This window comes from Zea mays, chromosome 7 (genome assembly GCF_902167145.1).
Source record: "Zea mays cultivar B73 chromosome 7, Zm-B73-REFERENCE-NAM-5.0, whole genome shotgun sequence".
Classification (NCBI taxonomy): domain Eukaryota; kingdom Viridiplantae; phylum Streptophyta; class Magnoliopsida; order Poales; family Poaceae; genus Zea; species Zea mays.
The window spans coordinates 179,219,569-179,235,442 of record NC_050102.1 but is presented as its reverse complement, the minus strand read 5'-3'; the positions used below and the strand labels follow the sequence as shown (position 1 = coordinate 179,235,442).

The 15,874-nt window shown below is 40.4% G+C and overlaps 1 long non-coding RNA gene across 2 annotated transcripts; it reads left to right on the top strand.

Moving 5' to 3' along the window:
• The first annotated feature begins 5,013 nt into the window (after nt 1–5,013).
• On the top strand, nt 5,014–9,677 carry LOC103633500 (uncharacterized). Of its 2 annotated transcripts, none has more exons than XR_556541.3 (7): nt 5,014–6,112; nt 6,930–7,118; nt 7,249–7,480; nt 7,760–7,825; nt 8,752–8,928; nt 9,035–9,550; nt 9,663–9,677. It is a non-coding gene; the product is annotated as an uncharacterized lncRNA (long non-coding RNA). The 2 variants fall into 2 exon arrangements; XR_002263445.2 differs by lacking the exon at nt 9,663–9,677 and adding an exon at nt 6,258–6,407 and having other exon boundaries at nt 5,187–6,112; nt 9,035–9,456.
• The last annotated feature ends 6,197 nt before the right edge of the window (nt 9,678–15,874 follow it).

Sequence of the window (15,874 nt, the reverse complement as noted above, 5' to 3'; positions counted from 1 at the left end):
TTTTATTATATATAAGATAAAAAATTATGTATAATATATTTTTAGACTACAATATAAGTGTATCATGTATCAAGTTCAAGAAATTCAATAAAACAGTTCAAAACATAATAATAATAATATTCTATAGGGTTAATACCAGCTACCTCGTTCTATAGGCTATGGTCATGTGGGAAAATGGTAGGCGAATGGAATTTGTTAGGGTGAGTGTAGTACATTTGTTTCATGTTCAAACATACATTCCAGTTATATAATACAAATTTGATTTGATAATCTATTGTCTTATGTCTTTGTGTGTAGGATGCAAATATTATTCGAAGGAACTTTGTGATTGATCTATTAAGTTACGAGGACAATTAATGCCGCTATGCCATCCCTGCAAACATACAACATAGACTTATCAATATCTCTACAAACGAATAGATTAGTGTATGATTGTCGATATATTGTTTGTTTTCATGTAATTGTTGTGCACTCGCGTTTTAGTAATAATTTGTTAGTCGTCGCAACGCACAGACACCTAACTATCATATATATAGGTCTGCATGATATTGATGGTTGCAATGTAGTGGTGAAACAGGTACATTAAAATAACAAAATTTATATGTATAGTCATGAACACCAATGAATTACAAAACCTTTTCTCATAACAATATAACACATTTATAGAGCGAGTTGTTCATCAAGCTAATTACCCTCAGTAGTGGACAACTTTACATGGAAGCGAACAACTCACCATCCAGCCTATTGGTGGCCAGGTTTACAGACTCTAGCCTCCTCATTTCTCCAAAGACATCAGGGAAAGAGAGGTTACCAAGGTCACTGCCGAGTTTGCCAGCGAGCTGATTTTCATGTAAGTGCAGCCTTCTCAGGTTGGGCAGCGTGTACAGGTTGTCGAGGTCCCGATGAAATAGTTGTCATCGAGGGAGAGCTCTGTGAGCACCCTACACCGACATCAGAGATGCATGATGTACATGTGTGCTGGTTTTTTGTTTAACCTTGTTTATAATATTTGCAAGTTGCTTTAAAATTGGGTGCTAGATGTAGTTTTGTTGACGCATGACTACTATAAAGTTCTAGAGACAGCTTTATTTTGATTAACAACACAACACATGATCATATATATATATATATTATTGTTACACTCTTTTTTCCGTTGCAACGCACGAACATTCACCTAGTAGTATACTTGACGTTGTTAGCTCGGCTCGGCTCGCAGTTCTGGCGAGCTGTAAAACCAGGCTTGGCTCGGGCTCGTTTTGGCTCGCGAGCCGGCTCGAGCCGAGCCGAACCTCACCGAGCGCGAGCCAAATTTCCACCCCTATGTTAGAGCATTGACCTTTCTTACTAACACATTATTCTCAATAACAATTTGTGAGTCATCACAAACAACATTATCATTAATGAGATAAATATTGCATTTATAAAAAAGAGTGTTAGTAGGACGTGGTTCATATATAGGACTATCAAGTAAGTCATAAGTGTCTTCAACATCTACTAGGTGAGTACCCGTGCATTGCAACGGAACACAAACTATTCGTTAAAATGTTAGCCCACAATGATTACAGTAAGAAAAACAACACATAATTTATAATCAACATCGTAGTCCTCTGTAGAGACAATGTATGCATAGATGAAAAGCAAATGAGACAAAATTGGCAGAGATATATACTTGTAGTTCTATTGTAATTTCTCAAACAAATGGCACAAGCGAGTACACATTTATTAATATAGCAGAAAAATAACACAAAAAATAGCCAAAAAAGGAAAGAAAAAGAAAAACAAATAAAAACTACCAATAGCACCCAAAATAAACTAAGTACTTTGCAATATGGAAATATGGATTCCATTGCACGTAAACCTTTCTATCTAAATAAAAATGATCTGATGAAAGAGTGGAACATAGGTACATAACCTGACCTGAAACCATACTCATAACTCTCAGTTTATCAGGTGAGCGGTCAGTATAATGATAAAGCCAAAATCAGAATTAGCTTGTTACGGGCATCAAAACAACAATCACCGTCACCTTGTTCACGCTACATCAGCCATAGGGCGGCAACATCGTAGCATACTCAGGGTAGTAGAAGCAGCACGCGGGAATCGACTCCACAGCGGGCAGCAGGGACCCGACCTTGTAATGTCCCTCATTTCTAAATGATGAATGTGGTAACCTTTTGTTGCAGCATAGAAATTAGTTTGAAAGCAGCACAAAAAAGCTAATACATATAAAAGAGTTAACACTATAGATTAAGTAGGTTACAATTTGATTTGGTAGAGGCAAATACATCATTGTGGCAGAATCAGCATATGTCCAGGCGGTAGGCACTTCATACATCATATTAGCCTCCTCCACAATACAAAGAGCATGTCATTACAGACAACAAATTCCACTATTAAAATCACAACAATCCTGAACCAAATGTTGACTACTTTAAATTAAGAGGAAAGATGCATAAAACACAACTATTGGAACATGTCATTTACAAGTCTTATAAAGCCATGCAAGTTAAAGCATTGAAACAGAGCATGCTATATGTGGACATATAGAACCTACAAGGTATGCAGGCAAGACAGGCTTCTCAAATATGTGGATAGAATCAATTTATGGGCATCATTTTTAGCCTTACCTTATGTGCTTATTAAAGAAAATAGTATTTTTAATGTCTAACTTGTTCAAACTTGATCCTTTGTTCTCCTGTCAATTTTCATTGTTATATTAAAAGCAAACACATAGTAGAATAGTTGAAATTGGTTAGTAAGATCGGTGAAACAGAGAGACAAGCATATTAGTGAAACCTCTTCGCTCCAATTCTTCACTAAATTTAAAGAATAAAACTTAGAACTAACTTGCAGTAAAGAAATCAACAAAAGGACAATATATTCAAATAAATGAAGTTAAGCAATATATGCAACATCCTTCTGAACTACATATTCAGTAAAATGGTTGGATCATTGCCCTAAAATTCAAGAAGCTAGGTTAAATCAAAGCCAAGCATTATAGTTTTTTATGCTCAACTGGACAAAAGGGTCTGCAACTATATCTATATATTATTAATATGTTTGCATCACACAAATCTAAAAATGGAAGGGAAGTAAACACTTATTGGTTGTTATTTATAAAAATGGGAGGTTATTACATCACAAATCATCACTCAAAGGCAGGTTATTATCAACTACATAATTATTAGATACACATATAATCGATCTCTGCTTGTTTTCTTTTATGCTTCCTAAATGTGAAAGTTGTAGAGTAGTATCCTCTCTCCTGTCCAAAAAATGAGTACTCATACCTGAGCTCAACAGTTCTAGAGTATGAAAGATAAATATAAGAAAACAAGTACTATTCTTACCCAATGATGAGGCATGATGCCACGGATTGATTGCCTCCTCATGGAAATATCTCAAGGCATACAAATTACTTTGAATTGCTAGATATTTTATCCTGTTCAACTCCTGATGCCTAGATACAAGGTGGTTAACTGAAACAAGATGGTATGTGTTTGCAGGGGACGCCAACAAGGTTAATGTCATGTACATACATATTGATTAACGAGCATGAACCAAACCTCTTTGTTGAATGTGATTTTGAGGTAAGAACTTTTAGTTCATGTAGTTTCAAACCATGGTTTGTGAAGATGGATTCCAACACAACAATAGAGAGGCTCGTCTCCCACGACTATTTGTAAATTCCATTTGGTAAGATTTAAGAACCATGAAATAACTGTCACACAGATTAGTCATTTTTTTGCTGAGACTATATGCTCATGATGCGAAATAACTATGGTGATGTCTATTTTGTACTTGCATTTTTTAGTCACATGCAATTCAATGTAATTGACCTTTTGTACTTGCATTTGTTTCATAGAAGCAATCTACTGTTCCTCGCAAGACAAAAGTTTATTTTGTATTGTAAGGTTAACCTTCATTTATTTTTTTCAAATGGTGAAATTCTGGAATCAATAGTGTGTGTTTGTTTGGTTTGGAGTCCTCTGGATTATTTTTAGGCATACTGTGTGTCTAGGGTTTGTGTTTTTTTGTTAGTAGCATAGATGTAATTTTGTTATTTGGTGGGTCTCATCCTCCCTTTACAGGAAGGCTTGTACTTCGGACATTCTTTTCTTTCTTATAAATACAAAGATTTACGGCTCTATTGCAAGTTAGAGGAAAAAATAGTGTATTTGTGCAAGTATAAACTATTTTTTACATAGCATTCACGTTATCGATTCTAGTATATTTTTTGCAGACTGAAAGTTACTGTCGTATGATGGTATATGTGGGATTTGCTTGTCAGTTTTTCCTTTCGAGGTTGCGGGGGCTGCTACCTCAGGTGCTTCTTCTCTATAAGATTCACAAAACCCTCCCCGATCATCCTCGATAAGATTCACATTTTCCCTATGCAGCGTATTTTGTGGTGCTCGAGCTCGAGTGGAGTGCCTTTCTAACCTGGGGTTTCTTTGCTTTCCTATCAGTCGTTTAAGGAGATCACACAACTTTTGACATTGGAGAACTTTAGGTAAAGAGTTGACTGGACAACCTTGTCTTTTTGTATGCATGATCTGTTGTCATTGTTGTCATGGATTTTAGCTGTTTCTAGCTTGCTCAACGAGTGATTTCTGCTCTTGCCTTGTTATTAGGAAAAATGAGTAGCTTTCTAAGTATGGTGTGCAAGAGCAATAATGCTTGTTGGGCCGAAGAAGCTGATTGAAGCTAACCCCTTGTTGCATGACAAGCTACAATTTTCCAGCCCGAAGAATTCTAGGTGGGTTTGGATTGTGGAAATAAACTACTATAAGGATATTGATATGAAACAAATAGCAAGTGACCGATGCAAGATATTGACGTACTCTCAATTGACGTACTCTCAAAGTGAGTGCCCCTGCGTTGCGACGGGAGTAAAAAATTTGTACGAAACATATAAACGGAATGGCAAATATCACTATGATATGCAAAATCCGTGTGGTAAACATTATCAATATCTCTACTACTAATTATGTGTGTAATGTAGGCGTCCACATCTCCGAGATGGTGCACGTTCTGCCTCTTGCGCACCCCGCCCCGCATCGTGGCCGCGGCCGCACCCCGCCCCGCATCCCGCCGGCGGCCGCACCCCGCCCCGCAGCCCCACCGCCACGTTCTGCCTCTTGCGCACCCCGCCCCGCATCGCGCCCGCGGCCGCACCTCGCCCCGCATCCCGCCGGCAGCCGCACCCCGCCCCGCAGCCCCACCGCCAGCACTCCCACGCGCATCTCCCCTCTAACTCTCTACCTCCTGGCCCCCCTCTCCCAGGGACGTCTCTCGACCTCTAGCTCAGGGCGTCGACACCGCTCCCCCTCGGCGCTGCTCCCCCCGCCTCGGCAACGCTCCCCCATGGCCCCATCGACGCTGCTCCCCCCCCCCCCCCCCCCCCCCCCCCCCCCCCCCCCCCCCGCATTAGCGGCATCCAGTCAGTGGTTGTCTGGATCTGGGGGCTCCAAGTGTGGATCCAGTCCTACCTTCTCCAGATCTGTTTTCCTCTCACCTGGGTGGGCTTCGTCTTGCCACTGGTCTCCTCCTCGGGCTCGTCGGCGTAGCCGCGGTGGGCACAACCCGCGGCGTGCAGAAGAACCGGAGGCTCGGCTGGTGTTGGTACCAGAGGAGGAGGCGGTGAGTTCTTGAAAGATGATGGAGGGGAGACAGACTTGGACCACCAACATATGCACGAGGTGGTGAATGGGGTTCCCTATGAGCTTCTCCATCGGCTGGCGTCTCAGCTCCCGTCAGTCGCACTTGGAAGCGGATTTCATTTACCCTTTCTCCTCAAGGTGGCCCTCGATCTAGAGACGCCGTCTATCTCCAGCAAGAGCGATACCGTCGAGGCGCCTATCCACGCCAGACACAACGTCCGCAGTGATGGGCGACCTCTAAGGCCTGAACGGTGCCACCATAGGCTTCTCGGCGGCCGGCGGCCCGGAGGAGGCGACTGAAGAGGAGGACATGCGGGGCTGCGAGGGATGCGCTCGCCGGTGGCCGAAGTTGGGGCTAAGCTGGGGCTGTGCACAGTCGAGAAGACGAAGGCAAGGCGAGTCACTCCATCACGCTATGCATGTCACCAAGGCGCGGCCTCCCAATCTCGGTAACCACCATCCCCTCCTATTCAATGTGAACTCGCCTCAATCCGATCGCTTGCGCTGATCAGTGAATTAAAATCTTGGAGATAGGCTGGACGAGGTAGCTATATTCCTATATCTCACATAGTCACATGCATTACTCTTTGCTAGGCTTTGGTTTTGGATGTCCAGGATAATGTAAGTGTAAAATAATCTGGGCCATTAACCGAGTCAATTGTGATGTGGAGAACTGACGAAGTTGTCTGCATGCACGGATTGAGGCCAAGTCATTCTTTGTTTGCGAACTGCAAGGAGAAACAGGTCAATGCTCGATGTCAATGGCGGCTGGTGCATGCATGTGTCTTTCCTACAGGTCTACAATTGCATGCACTGCAAACTAGGCGTCTGTAGAGCATTAGATATGCATGTAGAAGGAAAGTTCTAATGCGATGGTGGTAATGTGATGCATGGTCAAAGAGAGTAAGGTTTAGTTGTTCGTTTCAGAGAATAAAAGTACCAGTAGAGGTTCATCCCTCCTGGGCAGGCAACGAGCTAATTAGATAGGCACCTAACTTAGGTTAGTAAGTTTTAATTATTACCTTAACACAACATGATAGCGAACATGATGATATTGTAAAGTATTTTGGCAACAATGGTGTATTTAAACTCCACAAATTTATTGGAACTTGAGCTAGCACCTGTATGAGTCAAGGTAAGACCAATTTAATTAATTGGACAAGCCGACAAGCTAGCACTCTCCTAGAGCATAATCTAAATTGTGTACGCCCTTGTTCAAACAATTAATATAGCTAACTGGTTTTTTTTAATATTATCATTTAACAGAGCCTATACTTTTCAATGAGGGTTATGGATTTAGCAGCAGGGGAACTCCCGGAGATTGTGCCTCTTGGAAAAGGCTTCTTTCTTGCCAACTATCCTATTTCAATTTTGGATTGACCATTATCGTTCGCGTTCCTTTGTTCTCCATCTTCAGATTTATTGGAACTTGAGCTAGCACCTGTATGAGTCAAGGTAAGACCAATTTAATTAATTGGACAAGCCGACAAGCTAGCACTCTCCTAGAGCATAATCTAAATTGTGTACGCCCTTGTTCAAACAATTAATATAGCTAACTGGTTTTTTTAATATTATCATTTAACAGAGCCTAGACTTTTCAACGAGGGTTATGGATTTGGCAGCAGGGGAACTCCCAGAGATTGTGCCTCTTGGAAAAGGCTTCTTTCTTGCCAACTATCCTATTTCAATTTTGGATTGACCATTATCGTTCGCGTTCCTTTGTTCTCCATCTTTTACCTCTTGTAGTTACACAAGAACAACTTGATTGTGCTAAACATGCAATCAAATCTGCAGTTCTGATGAACTTGGAATCAAGGGTAAATTATTCTTGCTCCTGATATAATGCTAAGCTGGGTTGTTGATTTTTTTGATCACTTCGTTTCTAGATAGTAGTAGTTCTGATTAAAAGTGAGTTATGCCACAGTGTTTTGAGTCTAAAATAACTTATGTGTAATAAATATAAATATTTAGTTTCTTTAATAAACATGTGTTACATATCACTTCTGCCATAGTTACAACTGAATTTGATATGAGCTACAGATGATCTACCATATCTTTTCAACTTGGTTAAATAATTTCTCTATCTTTGTATATAGGCTCAAGTAACCTGTCTCTTTTTGGTCATTGTGCTCCAACGTGACATCACAACAATCATTGAGGAGGTGACCAATTTTTCTAGAATGCATTGGGATTGTTTTTGTACTAAACTGTAATATGTGCTTATCTTTGTGCTTCATGAAATGGTGTATCTATTAGGCTCTTGTTCAGTTAGTACGTTCAGTTCTCTTAAAATGGTGATGTTAGTGTCTTGTTAGTAGGTGGAGATGTTCTGGGGTCGGGGTTGTGATCTATGCTTATCACTTAAATTATCTCAAGCATAACCATACAAAAAGATGTTCTAGAGTTTGCCACAAGAAAGTATACATGCTTTTTCTGTTAAGTGATGATTAATGACATGCTTTTCTATGATGAGCATAGAAACTATGGATTATTCTAGGCCAAATTCAATAGAGGTTCTAGAGTCTGACATAGGCTATCATTTTGGAATGCTTTTGGACACTCGGTGTAGATGTTATTTTAGCGTAGCAGTATATTGTGTATTGATGCCCTTCAATATTGGATTATGAGTGATGATAACAAACTGAGCATAAGTCATTCATTGCTTTTGTTTGACCTGTTAGTAAATTCTGTGCATATATTTTAGCTCGATCAGTATATTGTGTACCATATTTTAGCTGACAGAAAATATAGGCATGCTGTTAACTGAACCTTTTCATGCAATCACAATGAAGGTACCAATATACTGCTACATATTGTCTTGTTACTGATTTCTTCTTATTTGTTGTCCAATTACATAGAGATAGATATGATTAAGAACTGTTCTTGTTGCACCAGTTACTTAGTCATTTTTGTGGTCAAAGCAATAAAGTAGTGCAGTTTTTAAAACGTGAACATCAGTCAAAACAAAGCACATCTCTAAAAACGATGTATAGTACATGACTTCATTATTAACCGATCATGTGTCAGTTACTTAGTTAATCCCGTTTCATCGTCTGACTGGGCTTTCTTTCTTTCTAATGACTTTCAGTGTAACCGGCAACCTCAGCTCTGAAAGAACCCTAGAGTAAACACTCACATCAAGACACTCCACTGTTCACTCTTGTGCTGCTCCTACCAATGGAGCAAGAGCATCTCCACCTGGCAATGGTCCACTCGTTGTATTCATCACTAAGTCAGCTCGATTCCACCAATGGGTGTTCATGCTGTAAGTATTGTCACAAGTAGGCCATTTATATTATCCTGGCTATCGATTGTTTATATGGCATTGACCTTGCTGCCATTTCAACCTATGGTGTCGCCATCTCTTGCAGGTTGGATGGAAAATGACAACCCCTCTTTGCATCATGCACTGTTTTGTCTTTCTAAAATATTTCTGTTTGCTCCTAGCGGCTTGAACCCCTACAAGTGCACCTGGCATTGGTTACCAATCTGCAGATTCATAACATCTCATGAAAAGGATACGTGTTGGACAACCAGATAAGGTATTACAGAGAATATGAATAATCTGGAGGTTCTACTGATGCATGTAAATTATGGAATTATGGTTTCAATTCTAGATTATTTGATAATGGCACCTCTATATGCTCATTGGGCAATGATCAGAAAGTTGGAGGTCATAGAAATACTGAGAATGGTGAATTTTGTTTACATTTATGGGCACTTTTGAAAAGAAATTATTTTGTATGGTAGTATTGTTGAAAAGATCAATAATTTTAGAGACTTTGATGATCGCTATGTGGATCATTGTGCACGGAATAAGCGGAGCTGCTCATATCTTCTACTAACAAGACACTTAGCATTCGTTGCCCACTCTTAGCAGCTGCCAGGTTTATTTCCCCTCTTCCGATCTCCTGCCCTTATATGTGAATTCCTTTCATCCTCCCAATATTTGTTTCCCTGATCGACTGACTTGTTTCCTCTCTTGCACACCATTAATAGTACCGGTGATCTCTTTCCCCCGACGCCTTCGCCTCTCTCTGCTCTATAATTACAGGATCACGACCTTCTTCCGCCACCACAACCGAGCCACATCTGTTGCTTGCTTCTCCTTTTTGCATCGCTTGTTCCTTGATGCCAGCTCGACGTGTGCCCTTTGTTCACGATGTCAAAAGTCTTGCCGAGCTCGTTGCTCGTGTGTGCCCTCTGTTCATGACGCTAGAAAGTCATTGTCATCGTCCAAGTTCGTCGTCATCACTCACTGCTGCGTGGTCGAGCCGTGTGCGCCTGACGTCCGAAGCTGTGTCGAGTGCCGCTTCTTCGTATGCTGCTCCGCGTCAAGTTCGCCCGCGCTGTGGACCCCGTGGTTGAAGCCCCGACGTGCTCCTCTATCCTGCTGATATTATCAAGATTGGCAAGTAAACTCTCCTTGCTGCTCGCAACAAATTTGTCTCCTGCATATCGTCATCAACGAATTCGTCTCCTGCATATCGTCGTTCTGTTTCTATGTTTAATACAATTTTAATACTCACGTCGCAACGCACGGGCATCTAACTAGTTACACATTAATTCTAAAGAGTTAATTTAGAATTTTGTAATGACAGACAAATATGTCGACAATCATACACTAATCTAATCATTTTTAGCGATATCGATAAGTCGATGTTGTATGTTTGGAGGGATGACATATCGGCACAAATTGTCCTCATAACTTAACAGATCAGTCATAAAGTTCCTTCGAAGATTTTTTGCATCCTACACACAAAGACAACAGAGAACAAAACGTCAAATTTGTATTATGTAACCGGAATGTATGTTTGAACATGAAACGAACGTACTACACTCACCCTAATAAATTGCATTCGTCTGTCATTCCCCCACATGGTCATAGCTTGTAGAACGAGGTAGCTGGTATTAAGCCTATAGAAGAATGTTTGACCAACTATGTTACATACAATGATTATCATAGAAAAAATTTAAACTGTTGAGAAGGTGGTACGAAGAAAATACCCTCTTAAGTCAATAGGAACACCATTCCGAATTGTATGTTCCCACTTAAAAATATCCTTTGCCCATCCAGAACGTTTCTTGTTGTAGGCAATCTTATATTTATTTGAGGCCATGATAATCGCTTCTACGAACCTCTTGTATGGCATGTGCTTATACCAATCTTGGGTCGGTGTAAAGTCGATAAAAGTCACTTGCTTTTTAACATGATTTATTACGAAAAGGGTGTAACATCCGTTGAATTTCCATGGCATAAGAACCTGCAAAATATCAGTCATTAGAAATGCATAGTCCCCTTTATAAATACATTCGAAATGAACACATACTTACATATCTACATCTCGTGATATAATAATTCATTGATGGCCAACAATCGAGTGTTTTGGCTAACTCTTCTGTTGTAGGGTCCTGATGGTACTTTGGAAGTTTACCATAACCAACCATTCTCTGGATAAGTATATATACATTTTCACATAGTTGAGTGTGACATGTCATCCTACAAATAATATATAGCAGCCATTTTTTTCCTAAAGTGTGACATGTCATCCTACAAATAATAAGAAACAATTATTTTAGCATTATATAGTGTACACAAACTGACTGTAGATGTGCATATATATCGTAGTAGTAATAATATACCTGGGTAAAATTGTCAGACAATTCATCCCCTGTCCAGTATTCGATATAGTTCAAAAGAAAGAGGCCACATGAAGAGCTACAGTATACATTAATAAAAACATCAAGATTAGTATGATTGAAGAAATTGGTAAAGAAGATTTATATGCGTACTTATTTGTCTGCTTTACATATGCCATTTCTATTTCTTTGAGCGATCAAGAAGCATCTTGGAGGTCTGGCCACCTGTTGTCTTTTAACTCCTTACGTTGATATATCATATCAATCTGTCTTTGGAGTCCTTTAATCTTTATATATTGTAAAACAAAATCAGAGATTGAGATAAGTTAATAGTGAATTAGTAATTAGCTTGTGCATACTCACAGAGTCAGTGAGGTCGTTGCGGTCTTGTGAAGTACCAAGTGAATCAAGCACTTATATCTCCATATTTCTTGCATTGATCACTTGAAGATACCAGTGCATCTCTCGGATGTTTATCGGAATAAACACCTACAAAACAATTATGAATACTACATAAGAATAAAATACATGTAAACACTAATTGTTTTGTTTAGATTGCAAACTCATATGTACCATGTCATGGTCAAGGTAAAGTAAAACCCTTCGTTCAGCTCTACATATTTGTGCCATGTCTTTAATTGGATATAGCTCCTTTGTTTTAATTTCAACATCACCGTCTCGCTTCAGAAAATTGAACCGAAAAGCATTTTCTATGTGGAAAAGACCTCCAGATCAGTACTTTAGATGCTTTTGAGCTTTTATTAAATTCATGTAACAGTCTATAACCTGCAAGTGTGTAAGTTATGGTTAAAAATACCAGGGTGAGTAAAAAAACTTATACATAACAAGGTTGCCAAATTTAAAAACTAAGCATGGATTACCTCGTCACCTAGATATGCATTCGACTGAAATAAACATTCCATCGACTTCCTTTCAACAAAGGCATCATCAATAAACACGACTTCTACCCTTGGTTCACAGGTAATTTCCTTAATAAAATCGATGAGGACAAGATCACCCTGCGTGCAAATATAGTCTAGAGCAAACAATCGTGAGATAAAACTAACAATATCGTGCATAATCCATTAATCGCTACACCCAAAGCATAAGCACGTGAGGTGAGCTAAATATATTGATAAGGACAAACTAACAACATCGTGCACTAATGTCACCAAAAGAAAGCTTCGAGCAACATGATGTTGTCAAATGCGAAATTTAAGTTTATGCATACCCTTGTAAACATAGGAAAACACTGAGTTGGATGATTCTGTATTAGCCATATTTCTTCTACTTATACATATGGTATAATAGATAAAACCACATAAATTCGAGTAAGTTTGCGGAGGAAATATATGGAAGGGGAACAAAGCTCCAGTACCTATGACTGAATGAAAGGTGGTGCGTCCAAGAAAGAGGCAAATTGATATTTCTCCAAAAAATCTGACGGATCTAATATACACAAGCTTATGCTCCATGACAATATTGATCAGTGTCGTGCTGTTCCTCTTGCTCACACTAATCTCATAGCAGGCCGATAAAACCACAAAAATTCAAGTAAGTTTGTAGAGGAAATATATGGAAGGGGAATAAAGCTCCAGTACCTATGACTGAATAAAAGGTGCATCCAAGAAAGAGGCAAATTGATATTTCTCCAAAAAAATCTGACGGATCTAATATACACAAGCTTATGCTCCATGACAATATTGATAAGTGTCGTGCTGCTCCTCTTGCTCGCACTAATCCCAGAGCGTTTGTCCTCCAGCTTGGCGCCCATGCCGCTGTAGTTGCACACAATTGCTAAATACACAATTGCTAAATACACAATTTTTTACTTCCGTCGCAACGCACGGACAAGATTGCAACTAGGGCTGGAAACGAGCCGAGCCGAGCCAGGCTCGGCTCGGCTCGGTGAGGCTCGGTGGAATAGCGAGCCGAGCCAGGCTCGGCTCGGTCACTTCGCGAGCTCGGTAATGAGGCTCGGCTCGGCTCGATGTAGGCTCGCGAGCCGGCTCGGCTCGCGAGCCTATACACTCAAGTACTCAACAACAGTAATTACAATCATTAGCTTAAATTTGAAGCACAATATGTTCTATATAATAAAAAATTATGTCCATGCACTCTAGTTCCTTGTGAGTTGTGACCAAAATAACACACTGGTCACTGGATTTAGATGACTGGACACTGGTAAACAAACTGACAACTGACAAGTGATAGCTGCAATAGTTTGGACCGAGCCTCGAGGCGGCTCGCGAGCCTCACCGAGCCGGCTCGGCTCGGCTCGTTAGTGTAGCGAGCCATGGAATTAGGCTCGGCTCGGGCTCGTTTAGGCTCGCGAGCCTCACCGAACCGAGCCGAGCCCGAGCCGGCTCGCGAGCCTCGAGCTTTTTTTCCAGCCCTAATTGCAACTGTAACTGGTATATGGACCATCATTCCAAACTATTCACTTAGCCTAACTTGAAAGTTGCATCAGATAAATTTAAGTATGAATCCTGAACATGAACAAAGCAAAATGTTATTCAGGTTTATGATGATAGCTAATCGGTTGAATAAACATCAGACAGATTCAGACCTTGAGAGAGGACAAATAGTGAGCATCTAGCTGGCGTATATGCAAGTGATATTTACAACAACAAAAAACTTATATTATACTAACATAAATTTAGAGCTCTTACCTTGTTAAGTAAAAGAGGCTGACCTGTATCTTTCCTTTAATATCAATAGACTGCAACTCATAATTGAATTCTATAGTCCAAACTGAACGACAACTGCCATTGCTGGATGACATAAGGCCTTCATTAGAAGCTAATTGATTAAAAGATCAAATCCTTTTGGAGCATGCTTAACAGATCTATGGAGATGATACAAAGCAATTCCTTTGATAGAGAAATAGAAAGAATGTGCATGCATTAAACATGTCACAACAGGCAATGCAGTTGAGCAGACCTTGGAGTCATAGCAAATGGGAAGTTTGCTGGTACTGCACATGGATCGGTGCCTGCTTCTTATAGAGAATGTGGTAACCACATTCATGGTACTGGATGACATCTCCTAGCTTCAAGGTGTTCTCAGCTCTGCAATCTGAAGAAAGAACTCAGTTGTAAATTGAAACTATAGGTGTACAAGCTATTGCTCCAGTCTATTTGGACAGTTCACAAGAAAGGAGCCCTCAACATACATCTGTGTGTCAGGTAAAGGAACTCTCGGGTGCATCACAGGGCATACTTACAAAATCAGCCTGAACAAAATAGGTACATAATCTATAAACATGACAAGGGCACTAATATACAATTTCTTTGTCCAAATTGGACAAAGTCAGCATGCATATGCACCACAGGTCTTACTGCACAAACTCAGTGTATGTACAAAAGCAGGGCCCTCAGTTGTACGCATGACAGAGAAGACTGCACAAAATTACTGAGTGGTCCGAACAGGACCAGCATGTATATGCATCACAGGTGTTACTGCTCAAACTCAGTATCTGTACAAAAAGCAGGGCCCTCAGCTCCATGCATCATAGGGCAAACTACACAAAGTCACTGAGTTAACAAAATAGGGTCATCACATCTCCAAGTATCACCGCATTCTCTAAAAGAAGCGCACATGCTGGATTAAGACCACATCATTGCTTATCTTTTCATTCGAATATGTAGTTTGGACAGTTCACAAGAAAGGAGTCCTCAGCATACATCTTTGTGTTAGGTAAAGGAACTCCCCCAGTGCATCACATGGCACACTTACCAAATCAGTCATAACAAAATAGGTACATCATCTATAAGCATGACAAGGGCACTAACATACAACTTCTTTGTCCAAATGGGACAAGGCCAACATGTATAAGCACCACAGGTCTTACTGCACAAACTTAGGGTGTGTTTGGCATGGCTCTGCTCCACCCCAGAGCAGCTCTACTCTAAAACTCTGGGTGGAGCAGCTCTGCTCCAGAGTTTAGATTGTTTCTCATAACCAGTGCCAATGGCGGGTAAATAACTCAAAACTCCATGACTAGGTTGCTTTTTTGGAGTTTTCAGAGCAGCAAAAGAGGTACTCCAAAAAATTGTACTGCAGCTCCAAAAACTCCATAGAGTTTACAACTCTGGAGTTAGGGTGTTTGGCATGCTCTGGACAGCTCCTCCTTGGAGTTTTGCTCTGGAGCCATGCCAAACAGGCCCTTAGTGTATGTACAAAAGCAGAGCCGTCAGTTGTACGCATGACAGAGAAGACTACACAAAAATACTTGAGTGGTTCGAACAGAACCAACATGTATAAGCATCATATGTGTTACTGCTCAAGCTCAGTATCTATACAAAAAATAGGGCCCTCAGCTCCATGCATCACAGGGCAGACTACACAAAGTCAGTGAGTTAACAAAATAGGGTCATTATCTCCAAGCATCATAGGGCCATCACAGGGCAGACTACATATACAAGGATAGGATTTGTGCAGCTTTAAAAGCACAAACTCAATGGCTATGCAAAGCAGAGCCCTCGGCTATATGCATCATAGGCAAACTGCACTAAATGAGTGACAATGGAAGCCATTGGGTACAAGCAGATGGCAAAGAAGTGAGCTTT